The 13,757-nt window shown below is 37.2% G+C and overlaps 1 protein-coding gene across 8 annotated transcripts in view; it reads right to left on the bottom strand.

Moving 5' to 3' along the window:
• CASK (calcium/calmodulin dependent serine protein kinase) overlaps nt 1-13,757 on the bottom strand; it is a 370,356-nt gene that overhangs the window by 251,621 nt on the left and 104,978 nt on the right. The window lies entirely within an intron of this gene.

The following is a 13,757-nucleotide window of genomic DNA, read 5'->3' as shown; positions in this document are numbered from 1 at the left end:
TATGTCTTTACCCTTAGCTCTCACTGCTCCCAGAAAGTTTCAAATGGTGATCATGATGTGACCACAGAGGGCTATATTGTGGGAGATGGTAACCAGAAATTCATACAGTATAATAAATAAATGCATAAAATTATTTAGGGAAACATAATTCCACTGTATGAATAAATAAACCCTTAATTCCATTTAAACATTGTGGTCTAACTGGATGCATTTCTCTTTTACCCCCTGAAGCCCAATTAATATTTCAATAAACACATTAAAAAAGACATGGACACACAAAGATAAAAACAACAAGAGAGGAGGCAACAGCACACTAGATGAGTAAACAAAATCTTAGATGGTAGAAAGTAAATGGATAAAGTCAGCACATCAGAGAAAGCTGAAATCCCAGTGTGGCCACCATTAAGATGTGACTCTCAATCTCTTACAACAGTGATTGTGACTGACTGAGAATCCCAGGCAAAGCACTATGAATCCGTCACTGTGTTCCCATCACCACCATGCTTCTCACAGGTGGAGAGTCAGGACTATTAAGGCAGGCTCATTTTTATTTAGGTATGGGACTCTGAAGGCCCATATTGGCTCAAGGACTCCCAACAGGCTTCACCAAAACTTTCTGGAAATGGCACCTTAGTCTAAGATTTTTTCCTGCTCTTTTTCCTCCAAAGGACTCAGACCTGCATAACCTGTGATGGTTCTCTCAGTCTCTTTAGGCTACCTCCCCCTTTTCACTTACAGGTAGTTTTCCAATTAATTTCTTGCAAATCCAATCCGTTCTTGGCATATGGTTTTTGTAGAACCTGAACTAACACACCAAGCTTACATGAGGCAAGACAGTAAGAAGTAAGCTCTAAAGTCTACCAAAATGCTCCCCAAAAGGTTTAGGAAAAGGAAACACCATGTATCTTTGAAGCCAGGAGTATACAGAGGAGCAGACAACAGAAGGATTGGCTGAACCTTTACAGGAGTAGTTTGACCCTAGACATCCTCAACCAAGCAAATTATTCCTGTCTTACTCTTTGGAGACTTGAGACACCAGACTCAGCTCACATCAAAATGAAGTGTTGTATCTCAATAGGAGGACTAACTGTAAAGTCTATGTGTGAAATAAATAAGCATGTTAAAATAAAGACCCTTACCTCCTTCCCCAACGTGGCTCCTGGAACTACTGCAATCAGGCTTAGAAATGAGTACCTCCCCATTATGTACACACAGCCCTAGCCCAAGATACAAGATTGAGAGATTGTTCTCTGTTAAGCCAACCTGCTTAAGAACAAAAGACCTACAGATACTGACATCCATAGGGCTCTTGAAAAATGGTTCAGTCCTTGTTAGATCACTTGGAATTAAGTTACTCATGTACATAGTTTCCAGGCAACTGGTTAAGACTTCTTTCTTAAAAATAAAAGAAGAGCCAAGGATCATCAGACATTTGAGGAAAGCCTCTAAAAGGTAAGAGACTAACAAACAAATAGGAAGAAAATATTTCTGAGGAAACCATTACCAGGATAAATAAAGCAAATAAAATTTCAAAAAATGTACTATTTTGAGATAAATAAGAATGATATGAAATCTATGAAACAAGAATATGAAACTATATAATACTAATAATTTAAAAGAGGAACACTCAGGGGTACAAAATAAGTTCTTAAAAATAGAAAATGAGAGCAAAAACAGGAGATTCAAATAGAAGGGCTAGAAGATCAAGTTGAATAAACATTTCAAAGTAGAACAAAAAAACAAAGAGATAGAAATAGAGAAGAAAAGGTTAGAGATAAAGATCAATCCTATGAGCCCCGACTCTCATATTATTTGAATAATAGCAACTCCAAAACTGAAGAGAAAAACTGGATAAAAGGAATTTATTTAAGAAATAATACAAAAAAAATTTCTCTGAAGAACCAGTTTCCAGATTTAAAAAGGTTTCTAATAACCAAACACAATGACTTTTAAAAAGGCTGACACTTAAGCCCAGCATAGTGGTATTTCAGGATACTAAAGAAAATACCATTAAAGTTTTCAGAGAAAGAGAAAAAGGGCCAGATACTATTCTAAGTGCTTTATTTTTGTTGCTTACCTACTCTTCTCAATAAATCTAGAGGTAAGTAAGGTTATTATGCCCAAGTTTCAGATGAGGAAACAGGCACAGGGAGGTTAAGAGACATTCCCAAGCTACAAATCTGATAAATATGATATGAACCCAAGCTGATTGCATAGGATAAGCTTTTATCCATATGATATACTTCCTCAAAATTCTAAGAACAAGCTACTTCCAATGTAGAATTCTGCATCCACCCAAACTATCAAATTGCTGAATAGAATAAAGACATTTTCAGATAGCTCAAAAAATATACCTTTCCTCCAGAAGTCACTGAAGAACATACTCAACCAAAATGAAGATGAAAACTGAAAAAGAATATAGGAGATCCAGGAAACAAGAAACATGGAAACAGCACAGATAAAGGGCGAAGACAATTCCCATCAGGATAGTCCAAAAGGCCAAGACTGCAACCAATGAAACAGATGAAGGACTCAGGGAAGGAGTTGTTGCCAAAAAAATGTGATAAATTATCTGATGGGGCTAAATGTACAAAAAAAAGTTATATATCATTCAGTGGGATACTCTGGGGATGAATTAGCTATAATATATAGAAATTAAGTAATGACAGAAATAAGCCAACAACTTACCTGAGGTATAACAAATTGCACAAGAAATATAATTAATGCCTCAAATATGAATAATGTCCTAAACATGGGGGAAGGCAAGGGAGGAAGGACAGGAGGGAGCAATGTAAGAGAGCTGTTAACACATCTTTCATAATAGTAAGTCAATAACTGATAACATCTGAAACTATAAAGTCAAGAAAAAGAAATAAAACCACATGATGTTACAAAAGAAATAGCAACAATTGCTTAGAGTGGTTGCCTTAGATAATAAGCTGGTAGTGCTGGAATGAATTAGGACAGCAATTGCCTTTTGCTGTTATTAAAAGCAGTGTGATTTAATGTTTCAAATCTATATGGGGACGTGGATAAACCTATGGCTTATTCATGTTGATGTTTGTTAGAAACCAATGCAATACTGTAAAGCAATTATCCTTCAATTAAAAATAAATAAATGATTTTTAAAAGTAGTATGATTTAATGTTTAAAACTTATATTTGGGTAAAGAATTTGCCTGCAATGCAGGAGACACAAGAGACACGGGTTCAATCACTGGGTCAGGAAGATCCCCTGGAGGAAATGGTAACCCACTCCAGTATTCCTGCCTGAAAAATCCCATGGACAGAGGAGCATGGAGGCTGCGGTCCATGGGGTCGCAAAAGAGTCGGATGCGACTTAGCAACTAAACGACCACTACCAGGAGACATAGTAGAGACAAGATGGGTGAAATTTTGAATATTTACAAATTAAACAAAATAAAGACTACTACAAGGAAAAAGTGCTTCTTGCTATAGTACACAAATACATTAAAGATGGGGAACAAATATAGCTATCTTTTTTTCCACAATTTTCATTTATAAAGTATATAGTATACTTTCCTCATCGTTGTCTTACCCATTTCTTGGACTTCAAGGTGCACTTCATTTTATAGGGCATATATAAAATATGTCTTTTTTTTCATTTATTTTTATTAGTTGGAGGCTAATTACTTTACAATATTGTAGTGGTTTTTGCCATACATTGACATGAATCAGCCATGGATTTCCATGTGTTCTCCATCCCAATCCCCCCTCCCACCTCCCTCCCCATCCCATCCCTCTGGGTCTTCCCAGTGCACCAGCCCTGAGCACTTGTCTCATGCATCCAACCTGGGCTGGTGATCTGTTTTACCCTTGATAGTATACTTGTTTCAATGCTATTCTCTCAGAACTTCCCACCCTCACCTTCTCCCACAGAGTCTAAAAGTCTGTTCTATACGTCTGTGTCTCTTTTTCTGTCTTGCATATAGGGATGTCGTTACCATCTTTCTAAATCCCATATATATGCGTTAGTATACTGTATTGGTCTTTATCTTTCTGGCTTACTTCACTCTGTATAATGGGCTCCAGTTTCATCCATCTCATTAGAACTGGTTCAAATGAATTCTTTTTAATGCTGAGTAATATTCCATGGTGTATATGTACCATAGCTTCCTTATCCATTCGTCTACTGATGGGTGTCTAGGTTATAGGGCATATATAAAATATATCTTAAGAAAAAAGTATAACAATGATTTTCAAGTGATTTGGGAAAATAAATATTTAATTAGCTGCATTCTCCCACAAATTCCCTATGACATACTGAATTTTAGAATTGTTGGGTCTGGGTGCAAACATTTTCTTACACAGTTGCCAATCCACCATTTGCTGAGTATTTATTTATATACATACACAGAGATCCACACATTTAAAATACAACTGGACAAAAAACAAGACAGAGAACAGAAAAGAGAAGGGTCCAACTGTGAACTAGGGTCCTTAGGAAGTCCATTTTTCTAACTGAAACTACTAAGGTGACACAAGGGATCTCTAATAAACTTGCTTTGTAAGAATTGAACACCAGTCAAGGCTCTCTTCTTTGGGGGGGAATTGTTATTTTACATTTACAAATTATAAAGCTTCTTCTACAGCATAACAAAGCTGATGTGATGTGCTGGAGCTGAAAACATATTATCACCAACAAAAGGAAGCAATCTCAAGCTGCTTTGTTTTTTGTTTAAACTTCATTTATTAGTCAATTTGTTGTTTGTTCTTCTCTATAATATTAAAAGAAAAAACCTTTGGTAAAAGAACAGAAATTTTAAAAAGTATTATCTAAATCATGGTAAGACTCATTCAGGTCTTGGATACTGTGAACTAAATGCAATGCTTGTTTTTTCTTATAGACTGAGAGCTCTCCCACTTTAACATAAGCACTCATTTCATACTATCCCAACTTCTATGTCATTTGCTCCATTGGTAATGGAGTACTAAAAACCACAATTAAAATTGCTTTTTTCTCCCTGTTTTATTTCTTGGTTAATTGCAAGGTTCAAAGAAATCACTCGAAATAACTCCCTTTTAAAATTCTCAGTTTTGCTCATTTTTGTGCTCTCTTTAAAAAAAAATATGGCATGGGTCTTATTAATGTCATTAGTTGTGATGCCTGCTGAGAGAAAATGCTCATTCGTGAGCATGGAATCAATTTTCTGAATTAAAAAGGTTTTTGTGAGGGTACTTCTTGCATAGTGTTTATTTTCTCAGAAGCCTTCACTGTAGGAAATGCTTTAATTAATGTGGTAGGTGCCAGATTACCAAATCCACATTTATGTAATGAAATCATATGCAATTTCTTGAAACGAGTTCCTTCACTGCTTTCAGTTATCCAACCTTGCTGCAATCTTAAATGCACTAGGAAGTGTAAAAGGACTTTAAGAAGCTTCCTTCCCCAGGATGATTACATAGACATTTCCTACTTCATATTTGTGGATTTGGGAACAAAGGTTATTCTTGAGTGAAGCAACATCTAATGAGTGAAAAGAGATTAGGAAACAGAGATGGCAGGTGAGGAAAGGGGGGAGACAAGGGGAAGAGGGCATTATATACTCAACTTAGGAGCCACTAGGTTAGCAGGTCAAGGACAGAAGAACTGGGAGGTGCCAAATAATATTACGGTACCATGCTCTGGGGCCACTACTGAAGGATAGGGCAAAAAAAAAAAAAAAAGTGGCGGTGGGTCAGGGAGGGGAAACCCAAACCACAATTACTATAAGGAAAGACACCAGATTCAAAGACATAAAGTTCAACCCAGAATCCTGAGCTAAAGACGGTGTCCCCAGGAGCCAGTCAGGGGTAGAAATGGTAATGCCTAAGACAGATATAGCCACTGCTCTGACAGAGGAGCACAGATGAGTACCCAAAAGACCACTGCCTAAGTCTTCAAAGGAAATCCTTATGATATGGGGCTTTTACAGAAACAAGGAATACTAGAGAAGAGTGCAAAAAAGTGAGGTGTAGAATGGGAACTTGGCATTATTTTTAAAAAATGGTCAGAGGAATACAGAAAAGAGAGGGATGCTAGGTTTTTTAAAGGACAGTACAATTACATTAATCCAAACTATCTGGTACATTCTGACTTTACAGGCACTGAAATTAATGGGAAATATTTAGAAATAGCACACATTCAGAGATGCATACTCCTCTTCCACAGACCTTATGATCAGATATCTAAATATTTTAAACGTCGGGATGTAGTCACTACGATACTAACACACACTACTGAGATGACATTAAATGAAGAAACAATAGATGCCAAAAGAGCTTCTGTTCTGTGTTTCCTGAAAAGTAGATGGGTCAAAATTAACAATATTACTGGACCACCTATTGTATTTCAGGGTGAGGTGTATATATATACACACATATATTTTAAAGTATTTTAAAATTCTGTATTTCTTGAGGGTGAAGATTATATATTGCATATTTCTGTTTGCTCCAAAATGCCACATGCTACACTTGGTAGATGATATAAATAGTAGACAATAAATGTTTACTAAATAAGACTTTGAAAGAATGTGAACCTAATGGAATATATATATATTTTAAAAAAGGACAATCTGTATACAATGAACTCCAGGATATACTTCAGTGAAAAAAAAAAGATGCAGTATAGGGTGTAGAATATGCCAACTTATAGGAGGAAAGTACACACACACACATGTATTTACATGTGCTTACTTGAGGGGAACTTCCCCGGTGGCTCAGACAGTAAAGCATTTGCCTGCAATGTGGGAGACCTGGGTTCAATCCCTGGGTCAGGAAGATCCCCTGGAGAAGGAAATGGCAACTCACTCCAGTACTCTTGCCTGGAAAATCCCATGGATGGAGAAGCCTGGTAGGCTACAGTCCATGGGGTCGCAAAGAGTTGGACACGACTGAGCGACTTCACTTTCACATGTGCTTACAAACACATGTGCATTTATAACTTTTTGGAAAAGACAATCAAGAGTAAATAAAAAGTTAATGAAAATGATTATTTATTTACAAAGGAAAGAGGTAACTGGGATAGAAAATACACTCATTTTTTAAAATACAGTTTGTCTTTGGACCCATGTAGGTTGTTTTACAGAGCTGCAAAACAAAATGAAAAATTTAAAAGTACCTAGAAATTAAAATCAAAACAAAACAAAGAACCCATGAATAATCAAGTTGGTAAGCTGAACCACAAAGAATATATTTTAAGTAATTTAAAAATGTTTAAATCATTTTATCTTGAAAAAAATTTCAGACTTAGAAAATAACTGAATATTTTGCTTCTAAACAAAACAGAAAATAACTGAATATTTTGCTTCTAAACAAAACCACCAGTTTTCAAGTCATGCAATTCTGTTCTCATGGAGCTTTATCATTCTTAAAAAAATAGCTTTATTGCAATAAAAATGACGAAGTTTCTAACCACCCAGCCTCTTCTTAAGATTTCCAACCACTCAACCTCTCCATAGATTTCCAATCCTATGCTGACAAAAGGAAGATGCCATCAGAACCTGTCCAGAAGTGTTGCTTAAATGATGCCTGACCTGACCTTTTGAAGTAAAGCAGTGAAAACATGACCCAAGAAAGACTGCTATACAAAACCTGGAAGTGGGCCCCCAAAGTATTATATCCCGGACTCCCAGTTCTGGAGCTGATCCCATAACAGTCACAGTTGCCATCCACTTTTTTCAAAGGCAGCATGGCATGGTGATGATGAACTTGGGAGTTTGACAGAACTGAGTTTAAATGTGGGCTCCACAATTTATTAGTACTTCATTGATATGTGAATTTAAACAAGTCACTTAACCTCAGTTCAGCTTCAATTCCTTTATCTGTAAAAAATAGGCATAACAATTACCTGTAACAGACTGCAATGAGAACTATCGAGACATTTCTTCACAAGATACCTTGCATTACTAAAATGCCAAATAAATGTTAGCCACAGCCATTTTTGGTATATAACTATATAATTAACTTTTGTCACTGTAAAACTATTTTATTTTAAACCCACAAACTTCTATTCTTAACCACAATGGAAATATAGAAATAGTCTTCCAACTAGAGCATCAATGGAAATGAGGTAAGTTCTACCCATTATGTGTGACAAAATTCCATAATATTCTGTCTCTATCTCAAAGTTAAGTCATTAGAATTAAAATTCTTTACTGTTCTGTTAAAAACCATGATAATAATGTCTGCTAAGTATGAAAGTTTAGTTGGAACAGAACTTTCTTTTCCCACTCAATTAGAAAACTGAAGAAATATTTTAACTCACTGGGACAAACAGACAGTAAAAAAAGGACTATGATTCCTACAGAAAGGGAAATGAATGGAGTGCATGCCTAATTAGATAGGTCTGGCTATAATTTTCTAATTTTCAGAACAAGGAGGCAAAGTTGAGTGTGGCAGTGTAACTGAGTTGAGGAGGTAAGAAAACATGTTTCAGTAAGGATGAAGGAGACGGAATGTTGAGGGCAGAGTATCAAAGAGAAGGGGGCTAGGGTGTAGAAACAGCTCCAAAAATCTGTACAAAGAACGCCATAATAATAATTTGTGCATGTATAGGTTGAGACTCCATGAGGCTGGGCAAAGAGAGCACGGAAAAATTGGAGCTCTAACCAGTCACAGCAGAGAGACCTTGTTGAACACTAAAGACAATCAGTATAGACTTCAGAAAATTACATGCAAGTGCTGAAGCTAAAGTAAGTCCTAGAATAAAGGCTACTCTAGATCTGGACAATGAAGGAAGAGGCAAATTGTAAAGCATAATGAAAAGGAAAGCTAATCACTAAAAGAGACCTATAAATGACAGCAATGAAGGCATTACAAAGCAGAAAATCCAAACTTTTTAAGAAATATCTTCAAGGATTTAGAGATTGAATATAATGAGGTGAGAAATAGAAGACATACAGACAAAAAGGAGCTTCTAGAGTTGAAAAAATACATTATCTTAAATGAGAAACTCACCGGATGAACTGGAGAAGGAAATGGCAACCCACTCCAGTATTCTTGCCTGGAGAATCCCAGGGATGGAGGAGCCTGGTGGGCTGCTGTTCTTGGGGTCACACAGAGTCGGACACGACTGGAGCGACTGAGCATGCATGCATGCATTGCAGAAGGAAATGGCAACCCACTCCAGTATTCTTGCCTGGAGAATCCCAGGGATGGAGAAGCCTGGTGGGCTGCCATGTATGGGGTCGCACAGAGTCTGACACGACTGAAGTGACTTAGCAGCAGCGGCAGCACCGGATGAACAGAAGATTAGACAATGTATGAAAAAAAATCAATTTATCTGAAGACATAGCAACAGGAATTTCCCACATATAAAGCACATTTTTCAAGAGATAAAAAAGACTGAAAATAAAATAAAATATTGAAGCTCAGTGACATGTGGGACAATATTAAGGGGTCCAACACACATGTAATTGAAGCCCCAAAAGTAGAGGAGGGATGGGTGAAGACAGAAAAGAATCCTGGAGAAATAATGTCCCAAATTTCCCCCAATGTTATATAAAATATAAGCCCACAGATAAAAGAAGTTCAAAGAATCTCGAGAGTAAAACGCAAAAAAAGTCACCAAAGCACACCATTAACAAATTGCATAAAAACAGTGATAAAAACGAAATTTTAAAAGCAGAGGAGAAAACACCATAAAAAGGATAAACAAATATAAAACATCAGTTCATAATAATAAGGCTGTCAATTGATCAGGAAGGCAAAACAATCCTAAATGTGTATGATCTAATAACAGAACATCAAAATACACGAAAGAGGGAGAAAGGCAAGATAGGGATGGGGGTTAAGAGGTACAACCTATTAATAAATAAGCAATAATGATATATAACACAGGGAATATATCAATACTTTATTTTAAAAATACATGAAAGACAAAAATGAAATAAATTCATGAAACAAATCCACAATTAAAATTAATAAGCAGAAAGATAATGAAGATATGGAAGACGAGCAATATTTTTAGCTAGCTTGAAATGATATTCATAGAACACTACACACAAGGGTAGATTATGCCTTCTACTTAATTGTACATGGAACATCTGCCAAAATAGGCCATATTCTGGGCCATTAAAAAAAAATCTCAAATGTAAAAGGATTCATGCCACACAAAGTATGTTCTCTGATCATAATGAAATGAATTTAGAACTCAATATTTGAAGCTAAATATTTGGAAAATAAATAAAAACACTTCTAAATAACCCATGGGAAACCAACAAGGAAAAAGAGAAAATTTTCTGAACTAATAAAAACATGGAATGTCAATAAAGCAGAACTAAGGGAGACATTTATAGCATTAAACACATATGTTAGAAGAGAAGAAAGCTCTCCATTGAACGATGTTAGCTTACAACTTAAGAAACTAGAAAAAAGATGAGTAAATTAAACCAAAATAAGGCCATGGAAGGAAAAAAATAGAGCGCAACATGAGAATAAATGAAATGGGAAAAAAAGCAAACACCAGAGAAAAATAAACAGAACAGTTTCTTGAAATAGGTCAGTGAAACTGATAAACTTCTGGCCAGACTGATCAAGATAAAAAAGAAAAGAGATGAGTTAATCCAAGGACAAAGACATGACATTACTGAAGATTTTACAATAATAAATGTAACATAATAAACAATTTCATGCCAGTAAATTTCATCAACTTGGATAAGATGGACAACTTCTAGGAAAGATATAAACCATCAAACTTTCTTCAGTTCAGTTCAGTTGCTCAGTTGTGTCCGACTCTTTGTGACCCCACGGGCTGCAGCAAACCAGGCTTCCCTGTCCATCACCAACTCCCGGAGCCTACTCAAACACATGTCCATTGCGTCGGTGATGCCATCCAACCATCTCATCTTCTGTCGTCCCCTTCAATTTTTCCCAGCATCAGGGTCTTTTCCAATGAGTTGGTTCTTTGCATCAGGTGGCCAAAGTGTTGGAATTTCAGCTTCAGCATCAGTCCTTCCAATGAATATTTAGGACTGATTTCCTTGAGGATGGACTGATTGGATCCCCCTGCAGTCCAAGGGACTCTCAAGAGTCTTCTCCAACACCAGTTCAAAAGCATCAATTCTTCAGTGCTCAGCTTTGTTTATAGTCCAACTCTCACATCCATACATGACTACTGGAAAAACCACAGCTTTGACTAGACGGACCTTTGTTGGTAAAGTAATGTCTCTGCTTTTTAATATGCTGTCTAAGTTGGTCATAGCTTTTCTTCCAAGGAGCAAGCGTCTTTTAATTTCGTGGTTGTAGTCACCATCTGCAGTGATTTTGGAGCCCCCCAAAATAAAGTCTGTCACTGTTTCCATTGCTTCCCCACCTATTTGCATGAAGTGATGGGACCGGATGCCATGATCTTAGTTTTCTGAATGTTGAGTTTTAAGCCAACTTTTTCACTTTCCTCTTTCACTTTCATCAAGAGGCTCTTTAGTTCTTCTTAGCTTTCTGCCACAAGGGTGGTATCATCTGCATATATGAGGTTATTGATACTTCTCTGGGCAATCTTGATTCCAGCTTGTGTTTCATCCAGCCCGGAATTTTGCATGATGTACTCTGCATATAAGTTAAATAAGCAGGGTGACAATATACAGCCTTGATGCACTCCTTTCCTGATTTGGAACCAGTCTGTTGTCCCATTTCCAGTTCTAACTGTTGCTTCTTGACCGGCATACAGATTACTCAGGAGGCAGGTCAGGTGCTCTTATATTCCCATCTCTTTAAGAATTTTCCACAGTTTGTTGTGATTCACACAGTCAAAGCCTTTGGCATAGTCAATAAAGCAGAAGTTGATGTTTTTCTGGAACTCTCTTCTTTTTTGATGATCCAGCAGATGTTGGCAATTTGATCTCTGGTTCCTCTGCCTTTTCTAAATCCAGCTTGAACATCTGGAAGTTCATGGTTCACGTACTGTTGAAGCCTGGCTTGGAGAATTTTGAGCATTACTTTGCTAGCATGTGAGATGAGTGCAATTGTATGGTAGTTTGAACATTCTTTGGCATTGCCTTTCTTTAGGATTGGAATGAAAACTGACCTTTTCCAGTCCTGTGGCCACTGCTGAGTTCTCCAGATTTGCTGGAAACTTGCTTAAGAAGAAATAAACTGAATAGTCCTATACTATATTAAAAATAGAATTTCTAGTTAAAAACCATCCTTCAAAGAAAACTTCAACCCAAATGGCTTCACTGATGAATTCAACCAAACAATCAAGAAATAGTATCAATTCTACACTAACCACTTTCAAAAATTAAAAAGGAAACAATACTTTCCAATTCATTCCATGAGGTCAGCATTCCCTCAATACTAAAACCAGATATTACAAGAAAGACATTATAAGAAAATTATAGGTAAACATCCAATTTCCAGGAATAAAGTGTGGCATAGCACTATAAAAATCAAACTATAATTCACCATGTTAATAAACTGAATAATTAACACATCAAAAGTATTTGAGAAAATCCAACATCCATTCTTGATAAATAGTCTCAGCAAACTCAGTCTATTAATAGAGGGGAACTTCTTCAACTTGAATATTGACAAATTCCTGAAAATAGTCAAATTATCAAAACAGACACAAGAAGAAACAGAAAAATCTGGATAGCCTTGTATCTATTATAGAAATTGAAAATACAATTTAAAATCTCCCCATAAAGAAAAGCCCAGGCTCAGATGGCTTCATGTGTGAATTCTAACATACATTAAGAAAAATTAAGACTTCCATGGTGGTCCAGGGTTTAAGAATCTGCCTTCCAATGCAGAGGATGCGGGTTCAATCCGTGGTCAGGGTACTAAGATCCCACATGCCTTGGGGCAACAAAGCCAGAGCACTCTGAAGCCTGTGTGCCACAACTAGAGAGCCTGCATTGCAACTAGAGAGCCTGTAGGCAGCAACCATTAGTCTCATGCACCACTAGAGAAGCCTGCATCCTGCAACGAAGAATTTGTGCCACAACGAAGAAGGAATGCAGCCGCTCCCTAAAGTAAAACCAATTCAAAAAAAAAAAAAAAACCAATTCAACATAAACTTTTCAAAAAGAGGAGAAAGGAGTTCATTATATGAGATTGGTATAACTAGATTTTACTGATAACATGTGCTTTGTCCCTCAGTTGTGACCGACTCTTTATGACCCCTGGGACTGGAGTCCTCCAGGCTCCTCTGTCCACTGGGATTCTCCAGGCAAGAATACTGGAGTGGGTTGCCATGCCCTCCCTCCAGGGTATCTTCCCAACTGAGGGATCGAACCCTGGTTTCCCGCATTGCAGGCAGATTCTTTACCGCCTGAGCCACCAGGGCAGATGACTCTACTGATAACAAAGCCAGTAAAAACTTTAAAGAGAAAACTGGAAAGCAATATCCTTCATAACCATTGATACAAAGATCCCTTAAAATATTGACTCTGTTGTTCAGTCGTTAAGTTATGCCCAGCTCTGCAATCCCATGGACTGCAGCAGCCAGGCTTCCCTGTCCTTTGCCATCTCCCAGAGTGTGCTCAAATTCATGTACACTGAGTTGGTGAAGCTATCTAACCATCTCACCCTCTTCCGCCCTGCCCTCTTCTCCTTTTGCCCTTGATCTTTCCCAGCATCTTTTCCAATGAGTCAGCTCTTTACATCAGGTTGCCAAAGTACTGGAGCTTCAGCTTCATCATCAGTCCTTCCAATGAACATTCAGGGTTGATTTCCTTTAGGACTGACTGGTTTGATCTCCTCGCCTTCCAAGGGACTCTCAAGAATCTTCTCCAGCACCACAATTTGAAAGTATCAATT

Source organism: Cervus elaphus, chromosome X (genome assembly GCF_910594005.1).
Source record: "Cervus elaphus chromosome X, mCerEla1.1, whole genome shotgun sequence".
In the NCBI taxonomy this organism is placed as follows: Eukaryota; Metazoa; Chordata; class Mammalia; order Artiodactyla; family Cervidae; genus Cervus; species Cervus elaphus.
This window is presented reverse-complemented; position numbering and strand designations above follow the sequence as displayed.